Below are 23,895 nucleotides of genomic sequence, written 5' to 3' on the forward strand. Positions count from 1 at the left end.
AATATATCAAAATTTCTAAATGACGGTGACCACATTCAAAGTTTTGGTTACGTCCATCCCCAAGCAAATGCAAGTGTTGTCCTAAAAAACATTGATCAAAACTCTCCAAACACATACACCTCTGACATAGTTGTAATTGCAGCAGGAACAAACAATGTCGTCTGCAACAACAGCCAGAATCTACTAAAAACACTAAGAAACAAACTACCGTGCATTTCATCAAAGAAAGTGTTCCTAGTTGACGTACCATTTAGACATGACCTTCCAAACAGGTCGCGTGTAAACACAGACGTAACAAACACAAACTCACAAATCTATAAACTCTGTTCAAAATTCGCAAATGTCACCGTAATTGAAGCTAGAAAATTTCGCAGAGAACGCTACACACAACATGGCTTCCACTTGAACAACCTTGGCAGAAGAGAAATTGCAAATCAAATATCACAATCTGTAGAGCAAAAGAAAGGGCAAAGCGGTCCTATAATACCTTTTAGATTTAAGGAACAAAATATAACTGTAAAAAAACCTTGCACCCAAAGACAAAACCAGTGTACATCATACAGGTTACGCCAATGAGGGTAGGATGTTAAATCTAGAAATTTTTTTATGGCCAAGCCCCCTACCTCCGCAGAGGCAACACAAAAGTCGTCAGTGTCCACATACATACAACTTCACCATATACCACCAAAATGTGCAGTCATTAACAAACAAGCTTGCAGAAATCTAACTCCTATTCACAACAGACCTACAATATCTAAATGTCATTTGCATTACAGAACATTGGCTGAAACCAGATCAAATTAGTTCAGCTAGCATACCTGGTTACACATTAGCTTCCCACTACTGCAGGAAAAGCCAGAAAGGTGGAGGTACTGCCATATTTATAAAAAATTCTGTAAACTATAGAAGTTTTGACCAGTTTGACCACTTAAATAAACAAAATGATTTTGAGGCTGCTGTAATCGAAATTCTAGAAGCAAATATAATCATAACATGTATCTATCGTTCGCCGACAGGCAATGTATATGTCTTCCTAAAAAACCTTGAAATGCTCCTAAACACACTTCACCAAAACAAAAAGGTACTAATTTTATGTGGTGATTTCAATGTTGATTTCCCGTCTACAGGGCGTGTGAAAGGATCGCTGTTGAATCTCACTAACTCATTCAGTCTGAATCCCACAGTAACATTCCCCACAAGGTGCAAAAACAACACCAAAACCACACTTGATCAGATATTTGTAAACTGTCCCTACCACAGAGTTGAACCTCTGGACACAGGCTATAGTGATCACTGTGGCCAAGTCCTATACCTTACAAATGTTCTCCCCTTAGACTGCAACAACAAATACACAACTAAAGTAAGAAACTACAGCAATGAAAACATGAAAATCTTCAATGATTTCTTAGCTGCAGAAGCATGGAAAAAAGTATATGAAGCAGACGATACAGACAACACAATGGAATCATTTCTAAACACATTTCTATATCACTTCAATATTGCTTTTCCTCTTAAACTCAAATGCACCACATCAAATGAACCCAGTGGATAACAAATGGTATAAAGATTTCCTGCAGAAGGAAGAGAGATCTGTTGAAGTATCTAAAAAATAACAACATGTCAAAATCCTTCAAAAAAGTCAGTACTGGCAAAGCAAACAGCAAATGACAACTATGTGGCAACATCCTCACACAAAACCATGGCAGTGTGGAACATTATAAGGAATGAAACAAATCAACAGCCACGTAAACATGAAAACACTATCCTGATCCACAACAACACCAGAGTTACTAATCCACAAGAAATTGCAAATATCTTCAACAATTCCTATGAAAATATTGTTAAAAATCTGTTACAAAGCTTCAACAAACCCACACCCAACAGACAAAACAAAATAACAACTTCTGTAGAATCTATATTCTTCTGGGAAACTATTCCTGAAGAAATTATACTGAGTGCAAAGTACCTCAAGAATAAATTCTCATTTGGAATCGATGACATCCCAGATTTTATCATCAAAAACTGCATCTGATGCCCAGCATGGTTTCAGAAAAAACAAATCCATGACAACTGCCATATATGAGTATTTACACTGCACCCTAGATGTTCTAGACAAAAAACAAAAAGCAGTTGGGGTCTTCCTAGACCTGTCCAAGGCATTTGATATCATAGACCACAAGATTCTTCTCAACAAACTGGAGTCATGTGGCATCAGAGGCACCCCACTAAACTGGTTCAGCTCATGCCTGAGAAATAGGAAACAAAAAGTGTCAATAAAACATAACAACCAAGGACATATTGAAACGTACTACTCTGACTATTGCAATATTACACAAGGTGTGCCCCAAGGCTCAGTACGTGGACCAGTGCTCTTCCTTGTGTACATAAACGACCTACCGTCAAACATCAATGCCAGCACCAGTACACTCTTCGCAGATGATACCAGAATCCTCATAACAAGCAAAAATGAACATGAACTCCAAGAGGCCATAAATGGAAATACAGATGAACTTGGTGATTGGTTTGAGAAAAACAAGCTCATAGTTAACACAAAGAAAACCACTTACCTAAACTTCCACCTAAGATCAAATAAAATTATGCCTGATATGAAATTACACGGTTCCCAAATATCCCCAAATACAGAAACAAGATTTCTAGGCCTATGGATTCAGGATAGTCTAAAATGGCAAAGACACATTAATAAAACTAATAGTAAGCTAAACCAAGTGTGCTATGCCCTACGAATTCTTGCATACTGCACAAGCCCGGAAACTGTTCACACAGCCTACTATGCACAATTCCACAGTGTAATGCAGTATGGTATTATATTCTGGGAAGACTCTACACATAGCACAAACATCCTCCTCACCCAAAAGAGAGCTATAAGAATAATGAACAAGGCAAAGCTGACTGATAGGTGCAGACCTCTCTTCCAAAAGTTGCTCATCCTACCCCTTGGCAGCCTGTATATACTAGAACTATGCAAATTCGTAAAAAGTAATATTACAAAATTTAATAAAAATGTAAATGTACATGACTATGGTACTAGACAGAAAATGGAACTCCATGTTAAAGAAATGCGCACCTCTGCCTTTAAAAACTCTCCCTTCAACAAAGGCATTAAAATATACAATAGCCTGCCGTCAGAAATAAAAAAAGTCCCTGACTGTATTTAATAAAAAATTAAAATCATTCCTACTTGATCATTGTTTCTACAGTGCAAGTCAATTTCTGCTCCACATGGGTAGAAACAAACATGAAACAAATTGCACCAAAGAATTTTGTAAAGAGTAAAACATTAATGCAAGTATGTGCAAAAATCTTGCATCTATATCATATGCTACTAAGCAAATTAAGAGCAGAAAGAATATCCAACCAGGTACTGTTGTGTATATGTGTTAGAGGAATGTAGCACTAAAATACAATGTGTAACTGAGTATATAATTTGTGTGTCCATAACTTCTCAGAAAATATGTATGTAAGCTCATGTTTGTGTAAACGTTTGGCATATTACTTCATGCCAGCAATTTATCACAATGTCCAACATCAAATGTATGTTTGTGCATCACCATGTGCATGTCATGTACAGTATTGATTCAGAGAACAATAAATAAATAAATTTCAGGACACCAGTTGTCTAAGTAGGGTTTGTTAACTACTGTTATAGTAAGAAATTTCTGTGATATTGTTATTAGTTATAAAAACTAATTGTCTGCATTTTCTGTTTGCATGACTCAGAACAGGGGGCCAGTAATGCTGTAACAAACACCCCACCCGTCACTTATCTGGTTTTGGCGTGTGTTCACCCCAGCTAATTGACTGACAGATCAACAGAGAGTGCAAAACTGCCGCAATATCAGATAACGCAAAGAAAGTAATAAGGCCCTGTGACTCCTGATTGAACTACGGTGGCAGTGTTGACATTAATTGATTCAGAAATGATCACTTTTAATTAAAAAGGGGTGCACATTGATGTTATATTCAGCTATTGAACACCAGATGCAAATGTTGAACATAAAATTAATTAAGAAAATGACTTGGGATTTCAACTACTTGATTGAAAACAGATGCAGTCGATTAGCACAAATTTATTTTAACTCCCAACCTTCCATCATCACGTTCCATGACTCTCCTATCAGGTAGTGGTAATAAATTGCGTTTACGTGGATTGAAGCGCGATAAATCATAATTAATTTCTATCGACTGACCCAGGCGTAATGCGAAGTGCGAGAAGAATTCCCTAATACACGGCCCATGAAATCCTCGTGGAAAGTTTGCCGACGTGATCCAACAAATTAATGTGGCCTAATTCAAGCAGGAGCGGGTGCAATATCACCGAATTCAGCGTGGCGGGGTGTCGTCGTTGTGAGGACGTCAGCCGGCCTCGTCGTGCTGCAAGGCTGCGCTCATCTATTCACTCCTAGCTCTCTTGCTCAATACATAGCTGAACCAAAACTTTCTATCTCCAAGCTCAATTGTTCCATTTGCTAAGTCCTAAACTGCAGAGATGCTCATTCTTTCTCAGGCAAGCTGAGTCAATTGCAGCACGTGTAGCGTTTTAATTATGCGTCGCTTCCCAGCACCGACCAATGCCTGCTCTGGGAAGTGAACAAATTCCCACAAAATTTCCCTTCCTCTCAACTTCTGCTATTTAACTCCTCCCAGGCCACCCATCAAGGTTACCGGAATTCTGACTCCCAGGAGAGTACTTCAAATTCCTTGGTCCTACGTTCCCATCGGAGGCCGGTGTATTTCATTCTGTCGCTCTTCACCTGATTTACTTCAGACTCTGCGGACCATGAATTCAGTGTGAAGTTGCTATAGTCACGAACACGCATATTTTGGACTCTCTTGACCGCTCCGCCGTAGCTTTGCGCGGCTTTCTCGCATGTTTCACTGAAAACGGGATGACGGACCATTTTCGTGTGGTATAGTGAAACCGGGAGCCCCACTTAGCGAAATTAAAAAAATGACCGAATCCGCAGAGGCAAAAAATCTGCATGATAAAGACTTCGTTGTACTTATGGGAGGCGCAAACGATGTCTACAAAAATGAGACAGCGAGTGCAACGCGCGATCTTAAACAGTGTCTGAGGAACCTCACTCACACTAACGTAATACTTGTCAATATTCCGCATCGCTATGATCTTGTAAGATGGTCATGTGTTAACAGAGAAATAGAAAGTGCCAACAGTCAGTTTGCAAAAATCTGCAGACATTTTAAAAACGTGGAATGCGTTGATATAAGCAGTATTGGACGTAGATTCCACACCCAACACGGACTTCACCTGAATGGCTTGGGGAAAGAATATCTGACAAGCCTGATAACCAGGGTAATAAAAAACCATCAAAATAAATTCAAAACCAAAACGATAATTGCATTGCCATCGCCTGACTCCACAACGAAGACGCCTCAAAAAAATTCATTAGAAACTTCATCAGCAGCAGCAAAACATGTAAAAAAAGATCAAATTTCAACAGAAATAACAGTGGACATCGATTTCAACAACAAAGGAACTACTGTTCCTCATCAGCCAAGTATTATTTTAGACGAAAATAACAAAAACGAGAAGACTCCAAGTTCACAAGGAAACACAGCAGCAGTGGTAGAACCAACATTTGAAGTGTCAGAAACAGCACCACCATCAACAACAACAAATAGAAGGCTGTTGGACAGAAGAAATGCTGAGCCTCCTTCTCATCTCAACGATTTTTTATGTGTGGGCCTGAAGAAAAAGAAGGGACAACAGTAGGTAGTGTCAGGTGTCTCCTCTCTCCTGTCTCAAGGCAGACTCCAATGGATTCTCAGTCAGGTAACAGCACTAATAGAATAAAAAAGCAAGAGGAAGGCATCTCTTTCTTTCATCAAAACATAAGGGGCCTCTTAAACAAAACAGACCAACTCCTTATTAACATTAGTGAAAAGGACAGTATAAATAATGCCCAGATTTTGTGCTTAACTGAGCACCATGTTACTGATAAATGTGCCTTGCCATCTATAGTAAGTTATACTTTAGTAACATACTATTGTAGGGAAAGTAAAGATAAAGGTGGAGTAGCAATTTATGTTAAGGATAGTGTAGCATACAAAGCTATAGATATTAAGGAATATTGTGTGGAACAACAATTTGAGGCATGTGCCACAGAAATAACAACTAAATTCTACCCAATAATAGTGTTGGCTGTCTACAGGGCTCCTTCAGGCGACATAAAAACTTTTCTGCATTCAATGGAACTACTACTGTCATGGTTACATTCAAAAGCGAAGGATATTGTAGTATTAGGTGATTTCAATATAAACTTTTTGACAGAAAATAAGAATAAAATAGACTTTGAGATTGTGATGACCTTACACAATCTGACATCAGTAATAAACTTCCCAACAAGAATTACATCCGAGTGCCAAACTATGATAGACAACATTTTTTTAGATGTAAATAGACATCAGAATTATATTGTCAGGCAGGTTATAAGTGGGCTTTCAGATCATGATGGACAAATTCTCACTATTTATGACGTTAATCTGTTCAAAAAAGAATTTCCTCGATGGAAATTCATAAGAGTAATTAATGAAGAGGCGAAAGAAACTTTCAACCACAGGTTGCAGCAAATGGATTGGTCTTTAGTATATAGCCATGATGATGTTGATACTAAATTTAACTGTTTTATAAATGAATTCTGTGCTCTTTTTGAAGAAATATTTCCCAAGAAATGGGTCAGAAACAGGGCCTCCAATTCTGTAAGCAAGCCTTGGATTACAAAAGGTATAAAACAGTCATGTAAAACCAAAAGGGAAACTTATGCTGCAATAAGATTCTGTAAAGATGTAGAAAAATGGGAACACTATAGAATATACTGTAAAATTTTGAAGAAACTAATACAGAAATCAAAAGCCCTTTATTATGAGAAGAAAATAGATAATTCTAATAATAAAATAAAAGCAATTTGGAACATTGTAAAAAAAGAGACAGGAAGAGATACAACAAGTAAAGAAGATATAAATACTATCAGATATGAAGGTATCCTAGTAGATAACCCCAAAACGGTGGCTGAGATTTTTAATAAACACTTCCTATCGGTAACTCAACAGATTGGTTGCAAGCCCGATGTTGACGAAGCTGTAACTCTTTGTCAAGCCGTATATTCAAACAAAATTTCAGAAATGCACCTTAATCCTGTTACTGTAGAAGAAATTCAAAAAATCATCATGTCTCTAAAAAGTACGAATTCTGCAGGGGTTGATAATATATCTAGTAATTTATTGAAATATTCTTGTGTGTGGATAAGGGACATTCTCTGTCATATTTTCAATGCTTCCCTTCAGAAAGGTGTGGTTCCCAGTAGACTTAAGTATGCCATTGTGAAGCCCCTGTACAAAAAGGGTGATAAAGCTGAACTAACTAACTATCGACCTATCTCTTTGCTGACAGTTTTCTCCAAAATTCTAGAAAAGCTAATACATGTAAGAATTACTGTTCATCTCATGAAGAACGAAGTTCTCAGTAAGAGCCAGTTTGGCTTTCAAAAGGGCCGTTCAACAGAAGATGCAGTCTACGCACTTGCAAATGAAGTCCTAGAAACTCTTAATGAAAAAATGCTAGCACTTGGTGTCTTCTGTGATTTATCCAAAGCGTTTGACTGTGTTGATCACCAGATTCTCTTGCAAAAAGCAAAATTAGTAGGAATAAGTGGTGTTGCAGGCAATTGGCTACAATCGTACCTCCAAGACAGGAAACAAAAAGTTGTGTTGAATAGCTTGGGTGGAGTATGTGACACTTCCTCAGATTCTGAATGGAGTTCCATTACATGTGGAGTGCCCCAGGGCTCAATTCTTGGGCCACTATTATTCCTGATTTTTATAAATGATCTACCATCATGTACAAGCCTGCCGTGTAAATTTACATTATTTGCTGATGATACCACAATTTTTATGAGCAGTAGAACAGACAACAATCTTGAGGAACTCATTAATCACATACTCTCAGATATAGTTAATTGGCTCAAGGTGAATGGTCTCTCATTAAATTCCAGTAAGACCAGCTTTATTCAATTCTGTACAAAAACAGAAAAAGAGAGAGAGATAAGTGTGACATGTGGTAATCAACCAATAGTTAGAATGGAAACAACAAAATTTCTTGGAGTGCACATTGACAAGAAAATGAACTGGTCTTCACATATTATTGACCTCTGTAAGAGGCTTAGCTCTGCTACCTATGCTTTACGGGTTGTCACTACATGTGTTGAACCTAACACTGCAAAAGTGGCATATTATGGCTATTTTCATTGTCTCATTGAGTACGGAATTATTTTTTGGGGCAACCAGCCATTAGCAAGGAAAGTGTTCATTGCACAGAAGCGAGCTTTAAGAATTATATGTGGATTGCGCCCAAGAGACTCTTGTAGAAATAGTTTTCGTAATCTTAAAATATACACAACTACATGCCAATATATTTTTTCTCTCATGTGTTTTGTTTGTAAAAATATAGAGATATTTCAACCAAACAGTAATTATCACGAGCATAATACACGGAGGAAGAATGACATACACAGTGAACTCAGAAATTTGAGCTTGGCACAAAAGGGTGTCCACTACACTGGAGCAAAACTCTTCAATGCTCTTCCTCCCAAAATAAAGACAGAGATTCATAACAAGAGTGAGTTTAAGAAAGCACTAAAAATATTTTTGCTAGAAAAAGCTTTTTACAGTCTAGATGAATTTTTAACTAAATAAATTGTAATATTTTAATATTATATAATACAAGTTGACATAATGCCACTATGAATTTTATTTAACCTGAGCTCTGTAACTGTGTGTTCTCCGTATCTGTGTTCTGTAGTGTTTTAATGATTCTAAGAAAATATGTATTTTCTTTTTTCTGTATTGCTGCCCAAAGAATTTACTGTATAAATTTTTATATAATTATGTACTCAAATTTCTGTATATGCTATTAGATTATCAGATTGTATTTGTAAAAAACTGACTCGTTCCACGTCCTTGTGTATCCAACACAGTTGGACCTATGGAACACGAAATAAATCAAATCAATCAAATCAAATCAGAGCTTGAGCCGCCCTAAGCTGCCTATTGCCGCTTCCCTTCGCCGCTCCCCAGCCAGCCCTGGGATAAACTAGCCTCCAGTAAATCGACGGGTTTCCACAAAGTTTTCATGTCGTGTGAATTACTTTACATCACCCGACATTAATTATTCCAATACGTCCATACTATACCCTCTACAAGATGCATTGTGCCTTGTCAGTCATTTTTGTTCAGCCCTACTGTTCGCTCAACATGAGTTAGGTGATCTTTAATGACTTCATGTAAGGGGCATAGTTCTTGCCATCTTACAATGCAAAAAGGCAAAAACTGAGAAGAAAGTTTTGGAAAGAAAAAACAGTTGGTCCCAGGTTACGTAAAATTTTCCATAGTAATCTGGTTGGTTCGGCACAGCAAAGGGAGGATGGCTACGCAAGTTGCTCGGTAGCAACTCTTTTGATGTAGACAGAAACCTTTTCCTCATTATTCCTTCCTTGAATTTTATTGTGGAAAAATTACAGGAATTTTTCAGTGTGATTCGCTTTGTCAGTAAAACATAAAAATTTCCCAACACAATAGTTTAAGTGTCATAGTAGACATAAAACAGGCTTTGATATAGTATAAATTACAATGCATTTTTCTGTGACTTGAACAAGAGAGGCAAATTTCCAATATTTCCCACCAAAATTGCAAGGTGCAAACTGCTACAGGCAGTAAAACTTAACTGGTAAAACATCAGGCACTTATTCCATTAAAAATTTAACATTTTACAGTGAAGTGCAATTTTATTATAATTGACAAGCTTATAGTTAATTGTCTTATTGACATGGACATGTTTAGAACATACAAAACACAGATTGACATAGGTAATGGTAAATGCCACTTTTATGTAAAGGATCAGATTTTTTCCATTGATTTCGACAAACCACCTGATAAAAGTAACAAAAACAAACCAGAGTCAAATGTAATAGTACAATATTCCTTTCCAAGTGTATATTTCACAAACAAATTGATACTGAACAAGAAGCAAACACTAATGTTAGTTAGGAAATGGTAGAGCAGAAAGTAAGTGAATCACAGATACAACAAGAACTTTCTAACTTGTTATTTAAGTATGCAAATGTTTTCAGCAAGGGGACAGGAGTAATTAAAGACTACAAATATAAATTTGAAGTTTATCAAAATGAAACATTTTGTGTAATGTCATATCCTATTCCATGGGCAAAACGAGATGCAGTAAAGTAAGAGATCAATCATATGATTAAATGGGGAATTATACAACCTTCATTTTTATTTTCACCCTATTGTAGTCCTATATTACCAATAAGTAAACCAGGTGGATCTGTAAGATTAGTTCTGGATGTTAGAGGTAGCAATAAGATTTTAGTACCAGTATGCATAAGACCAGAGAACTTGGACGAACAGCTTTTAAAGTTTTACAATACAAAATACTTCAGTATACCCGATCTCAAGGTGTCCTACTGGCAAATAAGGCTCTACGAAGAAAGTAAAAAATATACAGCATTTGTTCGTGGTGGCAGAAATCTGTGTTCTACCTTTCAGACTGAACATTAGTGCAGGCAGTTTTATATCTGCACTGGACATGGTCTTAGGACCAGAATTGCTTAGCAAAGTCACTGTTTATGTAGACGACATTCTAATAGTCACACCCACTTGGTTAGAACATATCAAGCTGATTAAACAGGTACTTCAATGATTTGCAGATTACAGAGTAACAGCCAAATTAGAAAAGTCTAGTTTTGGTATGGAGCAAGTCAGATTTTTAGGACATTTGTCAGAACATGGTATTTTACCTGATCTGAAAAAACTTGATGCCATATGCAATTGTCTAGCTCCAAGGAATAAAAAAACAACTAAAAGCTTTTTTAGGACTAGCATCCTTTTTTTGTAAATTCATACCACAGCAACTGGTGAACAGTGATGCATTTCTCAACTTGTTATGAAAAAATGGGCCTTGGTTGTGGGATGATAAGTGTCAGAAGGACTTTAATAAAATTAAGCAGGCATTAGTCAATGCAAAGAATTCTTAGGCACTGTGACATGTCCAAGGATGTTTGACTATGCACAGATGCCTCATCTCAGGGACTGGGGGCATGCTTGTTCCAGATGTGAGAAGAAGAAGGTAGGGAAGTACCCAAGGTCACCAGTTTTTCTAGTCAAACATTACCAGAAGCAGAAAGATCTTACTCTGTGACAGAATTGGACATTTAGAAAGTCTGAATATTTTTGTGGGGTAATCAGCCACTGACATTTCTTTTAACATATAAACTATTGTACCGTAGATTAACTATGTGGTGTCTATATTTACAAGAATTCAATTTTGACATCATTTATATTAAAGGAAGTCAGAACATTATTGCAGATGCCTTGTCTAGGTTATCACAAGGTTAAGAGGAATTTTGAGAATTAACAGAGCAAGATGCAGAAATCAAAACATTATTAATGCAAGGTACAACACAACAGACTGATTACCATAAGTTTTGTAAGCAAATGAAAATTATACAACAGCAAGATTGCAGATGGGGTAAAGTCATGCAAAATCGTAAGCAAGATGAAGGTGAAAAGGTAAGTAAATGGTATCAGGAGTACAAGGGCATTTTTTTTCATAGGAAAAATGGAAAATGTGATCAATGGTGTGTGTGTGTATCCCTGAAGATTATATTGACAAATTGATAAGACACACACATGAAGCGTGTAGACGTTATGAAGCAGGCAAATGTACTGAAAAAATTGCAACACTCTGTTATTTTCCAAATTTGAGAAGGCAAGTCCTACAGGTACTAAGAAAGTATGCAGTACGTCAAAAATCAAAACAGTCCAATGTGTCAAAATATACTTAACTACACCCAATACTCACAAAAAACCCTCTAGATATAGTATTCCTGGACTTAGCTGGTCCATATTCAAGAAGTACAGGAGGTGTAAGATATTTAGTGGCACTCTATTATGTTTTCTAGAAACATATCAAAATGTATGCCATTAAAAATATCAGAAAAAATAATTGAGGAAGAATATCTGAGAAGAGTGGGTAAACCAAAGGTACTACTAACTGATAATGCTTAATATTTCATTGGGCAAAAATGGAAACAATTTATGACCTCACAGGGCATAAAACATGTATTAGTAAGCTTTTTCACCCAGAAGCAAGCCCTGTAGAATGAGTCTTTAAAGAATTTAACCAGTTTATTAGGACATACATCCCTCACAAATAAACTTGATGGGTTGAATGCGTAAATCCTTTCATGCAAATTATCAATAACCTTCCACATTCTTCAACAGGTTTCACAACAAATGAATTGATGTTCTGGACAAAACAAACAAATGGGTAGTAGTCGCCCATACCAAAAGTACCCACTACAGAAATGACACTACAAGACAAAATCAAAAAAGCCATGATTACACTCAAAAACAGGGCCGAGTACAGAAAGAAAATTTATAATAAGATACTGAAATGTTTTACACAATTTTCTGAAGGGCAACGAGTCCTCTTACGGACATACCCTAAATTGACAAAAATTGGCAGACTACATAAGAAGTGGCAATTACTCTTTTCAGGATCATATATAATTTCCAAAATACCTTACCCTGGAATGAACAGATTAGTCTATGAGAAAACAGGGAGAGACAAGGGTCTGCACCACCAAAGATATAAAAACTTTTATAGAATGATGAAGCAAGGTAACATTTTTTTTCTACCACAAGATAATTGTACATAATTTACACAACTCTAAGAGCGATTTTTTTCTGGAGTGTATTTTAGGATAAAGTAAAGTGTATAAGTATAAGTAATTCTTTTGATTTGTACACGTAAGCACAAAATCAACAGCAATGAGAAGTAATACAATGCTTCACAAGAAGCTCAAGTACAAACAGAATTAACTTATGGCTCATTTGTGTGCACTCAACAATATGCGCTGACTTCAGTAGTAGGAGAGGAGTCATTGACCTGTGTGGATGCGCGCCAGACTGGCAGAAGGTGCAACCAAATAGGAATGCCGTATGTGTTGTTGTTGTGGTCTTCCATCCTGAGACTGGTTTGATGCAGCTCTCCATGCCACTCTATCCTGTGCAAGCTTCTTCATCTCCCAGTACCTACTGCAGCCCACATACCTCTGAATCTGCCTAGTGTATTCATCTCTTGGTCTCCCTCTTCGATTTTTACCCTCCACGCTGCCCTCCAATACTAAATTGGTGATCCCTCCATGTCTCAGAACATGTCCTACCAACCGATACCTTCTTCTAGTCAAGTTGTGCCACAAACTCCTCTTCTCCCCAATTATATTCAATACCTCCTCATTAGTTATGTGATCTTCCCATATAATCTTCAGCATTCTTCTGTAGCACCACATTTCAAAAGCTACTATTCTCTTCTTGTCTAAACTATTTATCGTCCACGTTTCACTTCCATACATGGCTACACTCCATACAAATACTTTCAGAAACGACTTCCTGACACTTAAATCTATACTCGATGTTAACAAATTTCCCTTCTTCAGAAATGCTTTCCTTGCCATTGCCAGTTTACATTTTATATCCTCTCTACTTCGACCATCATCAGTTATTTTGCTCCCCAAATAGCAAAACTCCTTTACTACTTTAAGTGTCTCATTTCCTAATCTAATTCCCTCAGCATCACCCGACTAAATTCGACTGCATTCCATTATCCTCGTTTTCCTTTTGTTGATGTTCATCTTATACCCTCCTTTCAAGATACTGTCCATTCCGTTCAACTGCTCTTCCAAGTCCTTTGCTGTCTCTGACAGAATTACAATGTCATTGGCGAACCTCACAGTTTTATTTCTTCTTCATGGATTTTAATACCTACTCCGAATTTTTCTTTTGTTTCCTTTACTGCTTGCTCAATATACAGATTGAATAACATTGGGGATAGGCTACAACCCTGTCTCACTCCCTTCCCAACCACTGCTTCCCTTTCATACTCCTCGACTCTTGTAACTGCCATCTGCTTTCTGTACAAATTGTAAATAGCCTTTCGCTTCCTGTATTTTACCCCTGCCACCTTCAGAATTTGAAAGAGAGTATTCCAATCAACATTGTCAAAAGCTTTCTCTAAGTCTACAAATGCTAGAAATGTGGGTTTGCCTTTCTTTAATCTTTCTTCTAAGATAAGTCGTAAGGTCAGTATTGCCTCACATGTTCCAACATTTCTACGGAATCCAAACTGATCTTCCCCGAGGTCGGTTTCTATCAGTTTTTCCATTCGCCTGTAAAGAATTTGTGTTAGTGTATTGCAACTGTGACTTATTAAACTGGTAGTTCGGTTATTTTCACATCTGTCAATGCCTGCTTTCGTTGGGATTGGAATTATTATATTTTTCTTGAAGGCTGAGGGTATTTCGCCTGTCTCATACATTTTGCTCACCAGATGGTAGAGTTTTGTCAGGACTGGCTCTCCCAAGGCTGTCAGTAGTTCCAATGGAATGTTGTCTAGTCGCGGGACCTTGTTTCGACTCAGGTCTTTCAGTGCTCTGTCAAACTCTTCACGCAGTATCGTATCTCCCATTTCATCTTCATCTACATCCTCTTTCATTTCCATAATATTGTCTTCAAGTACATGGCCCTTGTATAGACCCTCTATATATTCCTTCCACCTTTCTGCTTTCCCTTCTTTGCTTAGAACTGGGTTTCCATCTGAGCTCTTGATATTCATGCAAGTGGTTCTCCTTTCTCCAAAGGGCTCTTTAATTTTCCTGTAGGCAGTATCGATCTTACCCCCAGTGAGATAAGCCTCTACATCCTTACATTTGTCCTCTAGCCATCCCTGCTTAGCCATTTTGCACTTCCTGTCGATCTCATTTTTGAGACGTTTGTATTCCTTTTTGCCTGCTGCATTTACTGCATTTTTATGTTTTCTCCTTTCATCAGTTAATTTCAATATTTCTTCTGTTACCCAAGGGTTTTTACTAGCCCCTGTCTTTTTACCTATTTGATTCTCTGCTGCCTTCACTATTTCATCCCTCAAAGCTACCCATTCTTCTTCTACTGTATTTCTTTCCCCCATTCCTGTCAATTGTTCCCTCATGCTCTCCCTGAAACCCTGTACAACCTCTGGTTTAGTCAGTTTATCCAGGTCCCATCTCCTTCAATTCCCAGCTTTTTGCAGTTTCTTAAGTTTTAATCTACAGTTCATAACCAATAGGTTGTGGCCAGAGTCCACATCTTCCCCTGGAAATGTCTTACAATTTAAAACCTGGTTCCTAAATCTCTGTCTTACCATTATATAATCTATTTGATACCTTTTAGTATCTCCAGGATTCTTCCAGGTATACAACCTTCTTTTATGATTCTTGAACCAAGTGTTAACTATGATTAAGTTATGCTCTGTGCAAAATTCTACAAGGCAGCTTCCTCTTTCATTTCTTCCACCCAATCCATATTCACCTACTATGTTTCCTTCTCTCCCTTTTCCTACGGTCAAATTCCAGTCACCCATGACTATTAAATTTTCATCTCCCCTCACTACCTGAATAATTTCTTTTATCTCATCATACATTTCATCAATTTCATCATCTGCAGAGCTAGTTGGCATATAAACTTGTACTAATGTAGTAGGCATGGGCTTCATGTCTATCTTGGCCACAATAATGCATTCACTATGCTGTTTGTAGTAGCTTACCTGCACTCCTATTTTTTTTATTCATTATTAGACCTACTCCTGCATACCCCTATTTGATTTTGTATTTATAACCCTGTATTCACCTGACCAAAAGTCTTGTTCCTCCTGCCACCGAACTTTACTAATTCACACTATATCTAACTTTAACCTATCTGATGTGTCGGCAGCTGGGCCAACACCTTGTAGATAGAGGTGGCTTAAAGGGCACGCGAGACTAACGCAGACGGGCGTGAAGTACTGGAACAGGATACGTAATTAATGCTATGAAGAAAAGAACGGAGCTTCTCATATACTTATCTTTAATGTCTTCTTGTACATCTCTATGGTGAACACAAGTGAGACTCTAATTACAATCACTGTAAGGCTAATGGCGCCTTGCTAGTTCGTGGCCATTAACTTAGCTGAAGGCTATTCTGTCTCTCGGCTAATGAGAGAGAAAGGCTTCGTACGTCTAGTCGCTAGCTCTGTCGTCCGTACAACTGGGATGAGTTCGAGTCAGTCTCTCGAGACCTGCCTTGTGGTGGCGCTAGGTTTGCGATCACACAGTGGCGACACGCGGGTCCGACATGTACTACAGGACCGCGGCCGATTTAAGCTACCACCTAGCACGTGTGGTGTCTGGCTGTGACACCACATTCCTCCCCCGCAAATCGGCGAACGGTCGTGAGATAAGGCTTCCGCCCGCCGTGGGGAGGACCCCATGTTGACGTATGCGATGAGGTGGGGAGCCTAACAACAGGCGAGGCTGTGCCACCCGCACCCGGCCATTCGGTCCGAGGGGAGCTAGGAAACGCCTGAAAACCTAGTCCAGGGTGCACGTCAACATGCGGTGTATGCGCCCGTAAAGTGACAGGAGGGGCCGAAGGGTCGACCTCCATGTGGTCGGAGAATCCGACGCGCGATGACGACATCTGGTCCGGAGCGGGCAAGAGTTCCATGGCGGAGGACAGCTGGTCACGGGAAGCGATCGGCGGCGCGTGACCCAGGGAGGCGCGTGGCGGCTGCAGCGAAGCGTCCACTGCGGGCGGCGTCGGAGGCGGCTGCGGCGGCTGCGGCGGCGGCGCGACGCCATGAGGCAAAATGGAAGGCAGCGTCGGTAACACCTGGGGATGAGGCGAGCCAGTAGATGGGTCCCCAGGGCGCTGACCTGACGGCTCCGTCGCTGAAAGCAGACGGGGAGCGGCAGAACCCAGGCGACGACAGAGGCGCAGCTGATTGAGATGCCGACGCACCTCACCAGAGGCCCCCAAAACCAAATACATCGCGCGGCCGAGGCAGCGAAGAATGCGCCCTGTGAGCCAACGCCGTGAACCGCGATAGGTGCGATAGAAGACAATGTCGCCAGGAGCAAAAGCAGAAGTCTGCCGCTGCACAGGAACCTGATGCGGCGGATGCAGCAAAGACATCAAGGTTCGATGAGAACGACCATGGAGCAACTCAGCCGGCGAGCGACCATCGCGGGGCTGAGAGCGATACGAGGACAAAAAGAGCAATAATGCGTCCTCCCGAGAATGCGACTCTTTCAATTTCAACATCTGTGACTTGAAAGTCCGGACCAATCGTTACGCAGCACCGTTTGACTGAGGCGAAAACGGCGCGGACGTCAGATGTTGAATACCATTGGCCTTGCAGAAGGACTGAAATTCTGCGGACATGAATTGTGGGCCATTGTCGGAAACAATAGTCTGCGGAAGACCTTCAATGCAAAAGATAGCAGACAAGGCTTGGATTGTGGCAGAAGACGTCGTGGAAGACATCCGGACAACAAAAGGAAAATTACTGAAAGCATCGACCACAACCAACCAACGAGCATTCCAGAATGGACCAGCAAAATCGATGTGCAAGCGTTGCCAAGGGGAAGTGGCTTTCGCCCATGCAAAGAATTTCTGCGGCGGTGCGGATTGTTGTTCGGCACACGCCACGCAAGAGGAGCACATATTCGTAATCGCAGCATCGATTCCGAACCAAGTACAGTGCTGACGAGCAAGTTGTTTCGTTCGCACTATACCCCAATGTCCTTGGTGGAGAAGCTTTAAGACAGAGGACTGTAACGAACGTGGGACCACGACTCGGGACTGATCATTATCAGAACGCAACAACAAAACACCACGTCGTACAAAAAGTCTCTCCTTGTGAGCAAAAAATCGGCGAACCAGCGGATCCTCGATCCATGACTTGGACAAGGGCCATTGCGTAGCAACAAAACGCAAAACAGTAGCAAGGACAGGGTCAGCAGCTGTGGCCGTAGCTACACGACGAAAATCAATCGGAAACGATTCGACCACGTCATCGGTTGCCGCATCAATGAACATGCAAAGTAAGTTTGGAAGAATCGAATGCTTTATCCTCGGCAACAGGCAAACGGGACAACGCATCAGCATTTCCGTGCTTAGCAGTGGACCGATACAAGATATCGTAGCAGTACTGCGAGAGGAAAAGAGACCAGCGAATGAATTTCTGCGCTGTACGTGGAGGTACCGGCTTGTTCGGATGAAAAAGCGATGTCAAAGGTTTGTGGTCCGTGATGATGGTAAAGTGACGACCATACAAGAAATCATGAAACTTTGTAACACCAAACACGAGAGCTAAAGCCTCTTTCTCTATCTGTGAATAATTTCTTTGCGCAGATGAGAGCAAGTTTGACGCAAAGGCAATAGGGCGATCATGCGATCCATCTGTGTGCGCAAGCACAGCACCGATCCTGAAATCTGATGCATCTACCATCAACAAAAGGGGTTTCTGGGGATCGAACGGCGTAAGGCAAGTATTTGAAAGTAACGCCGATTTCAACTGGCGAAAGGCGCGTTCGCATTCCGTCGACCAGACGAACGGAACACCTTTACGGCGTAAGTGATGAAGCGGAGCTGAAATGGAAGAAGCATTGCGCAGAAATTTATGATAATAATTTATTTTACCCAGCACACTCTGTAGTTGTTTCAAGTTCTGCGGTGAAGGCAAATCCAGTATGGCACGGAGGTGCTCCGGACTCGGATGGATGCCCTGGGCATTTATTACATGGCCCAGGTAGGGTAAATCCCGAGCAAAAAACACACATTTGTCCTTCCTCAAGCGAAGACCATTTTGTCGCAAGACTTGAAATAATGTTCGGAGATTTTGCAAATGTTCGGCTTCTGACTGTCCGGAGATCACAATATCGTCCAGATAGTTCGCAGCAGTAGGGACCGACGCACAAACAGTTTGTAAATATTGCTGAAACAATGCAGGTGCGGACGCACACCCGAATGGCAGTCTTTTGAAGCGATACAAGCCAAGATGCGTGTTTACCACCAAGACGCGCTGGGATTCCTCGTCCACAGGTATTTGCAAGTACGCATCTGCTAGGTCCAACTTTGAAAAATATTTTCCCGGGCACAGTTTGTCAAAAAGATCTTCCGGGCGGGGCAAAGGAAAAGTTGCAGTCACAAGTTGTGGATTCACAGTTGCCTTGAAGTCCACACAAAGTCTCAATTTTCCGGAAGGTTTTGGCAAAATTACTAAGGGTGAGGCCCAGAGAGAAGCCTGCACACGTTCAATTACACCTTGAGATTCTAAATCGTGTAATGTTCTTGCGACCTCATCACGCAATGCGTGGGGAACATTGCGCGCTCTGAAAAATTTCAGTTGCGCGTTGGCTTTTAGTTCCAAATGTGCTTCATAGTTCTTAGCGCAACCAAGGCCCGGTGCAAAAATTTCCGCAAATTCTTCACATAGACTAGAAACACTGGCGGAAGGTACAGTCTGAATCACTGAGAGGACCTGATTTACTATAGACAAATTAAACAACTGAAATAAATCTAAACCAAACAAGTTCACTGCAGTAGAAGAACGAAGAACGTAAAATGACACAAGTTTTGTTTGTCCCTTGTATGTTGCAAGAAGGCTGCACTGTCCTAACACTGGTATTTTCTGGCCTGAGTAACTATTGAGCTGAACATTTGCGGCACGCAACGGAGGTTTGCCCAGTTGGTTGTACGTGTCGTGATTGAGCAATGAAACTGCAGCTCCGGTATCGAGCTGGAATGGTATCACGGTGCCTGCAAAGTCTAAGTCTACAAAAAGTTTATTGTCCTGCTGACGACAAAAGCGACTGTTTTGTGCAACTGGAACAGACCTGGGACAGAATCACGTGCGACGTGACGGGACTTCCGTCGACGTCGACGCACACTTTTTGTGGAATGAACACTGTCACCGGACGGGGTGGAATGAACTACATGAATATCCATGGGCGAAGGTGCATGAGCCTGAGTTTCCTTGGTTCGATTCCGGCGCGAAGCAAAGGGCCTGGAATTGGTGTGAGTGTCTGATCTGAGCTTTTTCTGGCAAACACTTTGGACATGTCCTTTCTTATGACAGTAAAAGCAAATGGCTTGGCGTGACGGGCAATTTTCACGCGAATGTCTAGATGCACACCGCGGGCATGATTTCACTGCAGTAGCTTGCTTACGCGGCGCACGTGTTTGCGAGCTAGGCTGCCGCTGCGCCGACGGGCGCGAGGGCCGCTGAGCGTCCTGTGCAGCGGGCCCGGCGGGCCGGTTAATATGACACACTGCTGGCGAAGTTTCAAACGATTCCTGAGCAAAGTCAAGTGTGTCTTGCCTATCCAATATGTCTATCACTTGTTGAAGGGAGGGATTAACTAGTTTCAAAATCTGTTCCCGTATGCGAACATCAGAAACGTTCTGTGCTATTGCATCACGCACCATAGTATCTGAATAAGGAAGGCCACATTCGCATTCAAACGCACACTCCCTAGTAAGTCCTTGCAATGTCGCAACCCACTCCCTATTAGTCTGACCGGCCGTACGTTTTGTACGAAAGAACGTATACCTTTTTGCAACGACATTTACTGTTTCCTTGAAGTAGGCATCTAAAGCAGACAAAAGTTCTTTGTAGGACAGAGTTGCTACGTCGCGCCGGGGAAACAACTTCACTATCACTCGGTAGGTGGACACACTGACACAAGAAAGCAAAAACGGCTGCCGCTCATTACCTTGAATTCTGTAGGCTGCTAGGTGGAAGTCGAACTGACGGGACCACTCGTGCCATGACTCGTGGGTGGCATCAAAGGGTCTGAATTGAGGTGCAACAGCATGTTGTGGCGGCGGTAGCGATGAAGCGGCGGCGGCCGCATCGGTGTGCAGCGCACGTTGACCCTGGACGAGCTGTCCAAGAGCATCCAATAACGCCTGCGTCTGCTGATTCTGCAAGCGATAAAATTCGGACAGTACATCTGGAGATTGTGGCGAAGCCATGACACAAAGAAATTAGGGCAAAGTAAAACACAAGAGCCTTTGTAGACTCGTCGCCATTTGATGTGTCGGCAGCTGGGCCAACACCTTGTAGATAGAGGTGGCTTAATGCATGCTAGACTAACGCAGACGGGCGTGAAGTACTGGAACAGGATACGTAATTAATGCTATGAAGAAAAGAACGGAGTTTCTCATATACTTATCTTTAATTTCTTCTTGTACATCTCTATGGTGAACACAAGTGAGACTCTGATTACAATCACTGTAAGGCTAATGGCGCCTTGCTAGTTCGTGGCCATTAACTTAGCTGAAGGTATTCTGTCTCTCGGCTAATGAGAGAGAAAGGCTTCGTACGTCTAGTCGCTAGCTCTGTCGTCCGTACAACTGGGATGAGTTCGAGTCAGTCTCTCGAGACCTGCCTTGTGGTGGCGCTAGGTTTGCGATCACACAGTGGCGACACGCGGGTCCGACATGTACTACAGGACCGCGGCCGATTTAAGCTACCACCTAGCACGTGTGGTGTCTGGCTGTGACACCACACTATCCATTTCCCTTTTTAAATTTTCTAACCTACCTGCCCAATTAAGGGATCTGACATTCCACACTCTGATCTGTAGAACGCCAGTTTTCTTTCTCCTAATAACGACGTCCTCCTGAGTAGTCCCTGCCCGGAGATCCGAATGGGGGACTATTTTACCTCCGGAATATTTTACCCAAGAGGACGCCATCATCATTTAATCATACAGTAAAGCTGCATGCCCTCAGGAAAAATTACGGCTGTAGTTTTCCCTTACTTTCAGCCGTTCGCAGTACCAGCACAGCAAGGCCGTTTTGGTTAGTGTTACAAGGCCAGGTTAGTCAATCATCCAGACTGTTGCCCCTGCAACTACTGAAAAGGCTGCTGCCCCTCTTCAGGAACCACATGTTTGTCTGGCCTCCTAACAGATACCCCTCCACTGTGGGTGCACCTACAATACGGCTAGCTGTATCGTTGAGGCACGCAAGCCTCCCCACCAACGGCAAGGTCCATGGTTCATGTATAAGTACCTAACTTAAATACAAAGTAAACGGAAATACTACGCAATTACATCTCCTGTCGAAGAGCTAAGGAACCTGTTGATATATGTACACAGAGAATGTGAAATGCTAAGCTTTATAGAACATATTTGCAAGCAAAATGAAGCATTATGAAAAAATATATGAGGTGTGTAAGATAAGAAGAAACGATAAAATACGGTAAGAAATGTCAAATAATTTTCTTTGCAGGTAAATGATCATAAAGGTTAACAGAATAAATGAATGACTATGAATTTAAATAAAGTATGGAAATATCTGCTGACAGATGTAATGACCAAATGTCTCAGTGGCCACCGAGCTACATAATGCAATTTGTTTTAAGTTTTTTTTTCACCGACCAGTGCATCGTCACTGTGTACAAGAAAAGAATTATGTCGAGAGTAGCAGGTACCAAATGAAGAAACAGGCCGCACCTCAAGTAAACAATTTAGTTACAAGGGTATTTATACAAAGGTCATAAGGCAAATGAAAAATGAAAATATGCATCATCACAGTGTAGCTCGTCGACATTTACCAGAACCTGTTCGCTGCAAAGTACACATAAACATTTAAGCATGTGATTTTACAAAAACCAATTAATTTTTATCATTTATGCTTATAAATAATGACATTTCCATGTATTCGAGAAAGATAAGTCGGTGATGGTTGAAACTCTTTCATAATTAAGACTAAGCTACACATGAGTTGAAGTAAACAGCACTAGGGCATGAAGAAACAAAATTATAGTACATGAATGATTAGTTAGTACACATAATTTCCTTGAAATAAGATTTCCTTGGCAACTAGTCCATGATTGTACGAGTAACATTTCCTCATTAATCCTTGAACCAGTAGATGAGTATTTCCTTCCTTCCCTCCCAAGCAAGGAGGCGGTTCTAGCTTGTAGTTAGGCCAGCAATGCGTAATATTTTAGTCCTATTGTGAATGTTTTTCTCTCTCCTCTACCTAAGGAAGAAATGAGCTCCTGTAAGTGATAAAAGCCTATCTATAAAATGAAGTATAAATGTATCATATGCATGTATTGTACCATAACAATGTGTTATGTAATTAATTTACGTATGTGATGTGAGCAAAGATCAGTTAAAACTAACAAACAAACTGTAGTAATAGAAACTGGTTAATGAAAAATTACGACATTTTAAAACTTAAGAAATTTATGTTCGAAGTATAAACGACAGACGAAATGTCAGACATAGGTATACGCTATTCTGTTATACACACATAAAAAAAGAAAGTTTTGCATCAGCTCGGTTCCGGAACCTGCACAGAAAATTGGAATAGAGATCAACATAAACATTATTTCCGCCCTTTTTATTGCTCATGAAAACCACACATTGCATGTTGTACCCCCATACAGTGAGACCTTCAGAGGTGGTGGTTCATATTACTGTACACACCAGTACCTCTGATACCCAGTAGCATGTCCTCTTGCATTGGCGAATGCCTGTATTCATCATGGCATACTATTCGCAAGTTCATCAGGGCACTGTTGGTCCAGATTGTTGCACTCCTCAGTGGTGATTCGGCGTTGATCCCTCAGAGTGCTTGGTGTGTCATGTCATCCATAAGCAGCCCTTTTCAATCTATCCCAGGCATGATCGATATAGTTCATGTTTGTAGAACATGATGGCCGCTCTAGTCGAGCGATGTCATTATCCTGGAGGAAGTCATTTACAAGATGTGCACAATGGGGGCACGAATTGTTGTCCATGAAGACGAATGCCTCACCATATGCTGCAGATATGGTTGCACTATCAGTCAGAGGATGGTATTCACATATCGTACAGAAGAGGATGGTATTCACGTATCGTACAGCTGTTACGGTACCTTCCATGACCACCAGCGGCGTATGTCGGCCCCACAAAATGCCTTCCCAAA

This window comes from Schistocerca nitens, chromosome 5, assembly GCF_023898315.1.
Source record: "Schistocerca nitens isolate TAMUIC-IGC-003100 chromosome 5, iqSchNite1.1, whole genome shotgun sequence".
Classification (NCBI taxonomy): Eukaryota; Metazoa; Arthropoda; class Insecta; order Orthoptera; family Acrididae; genus Schistocerca; species Schistocerca nitens.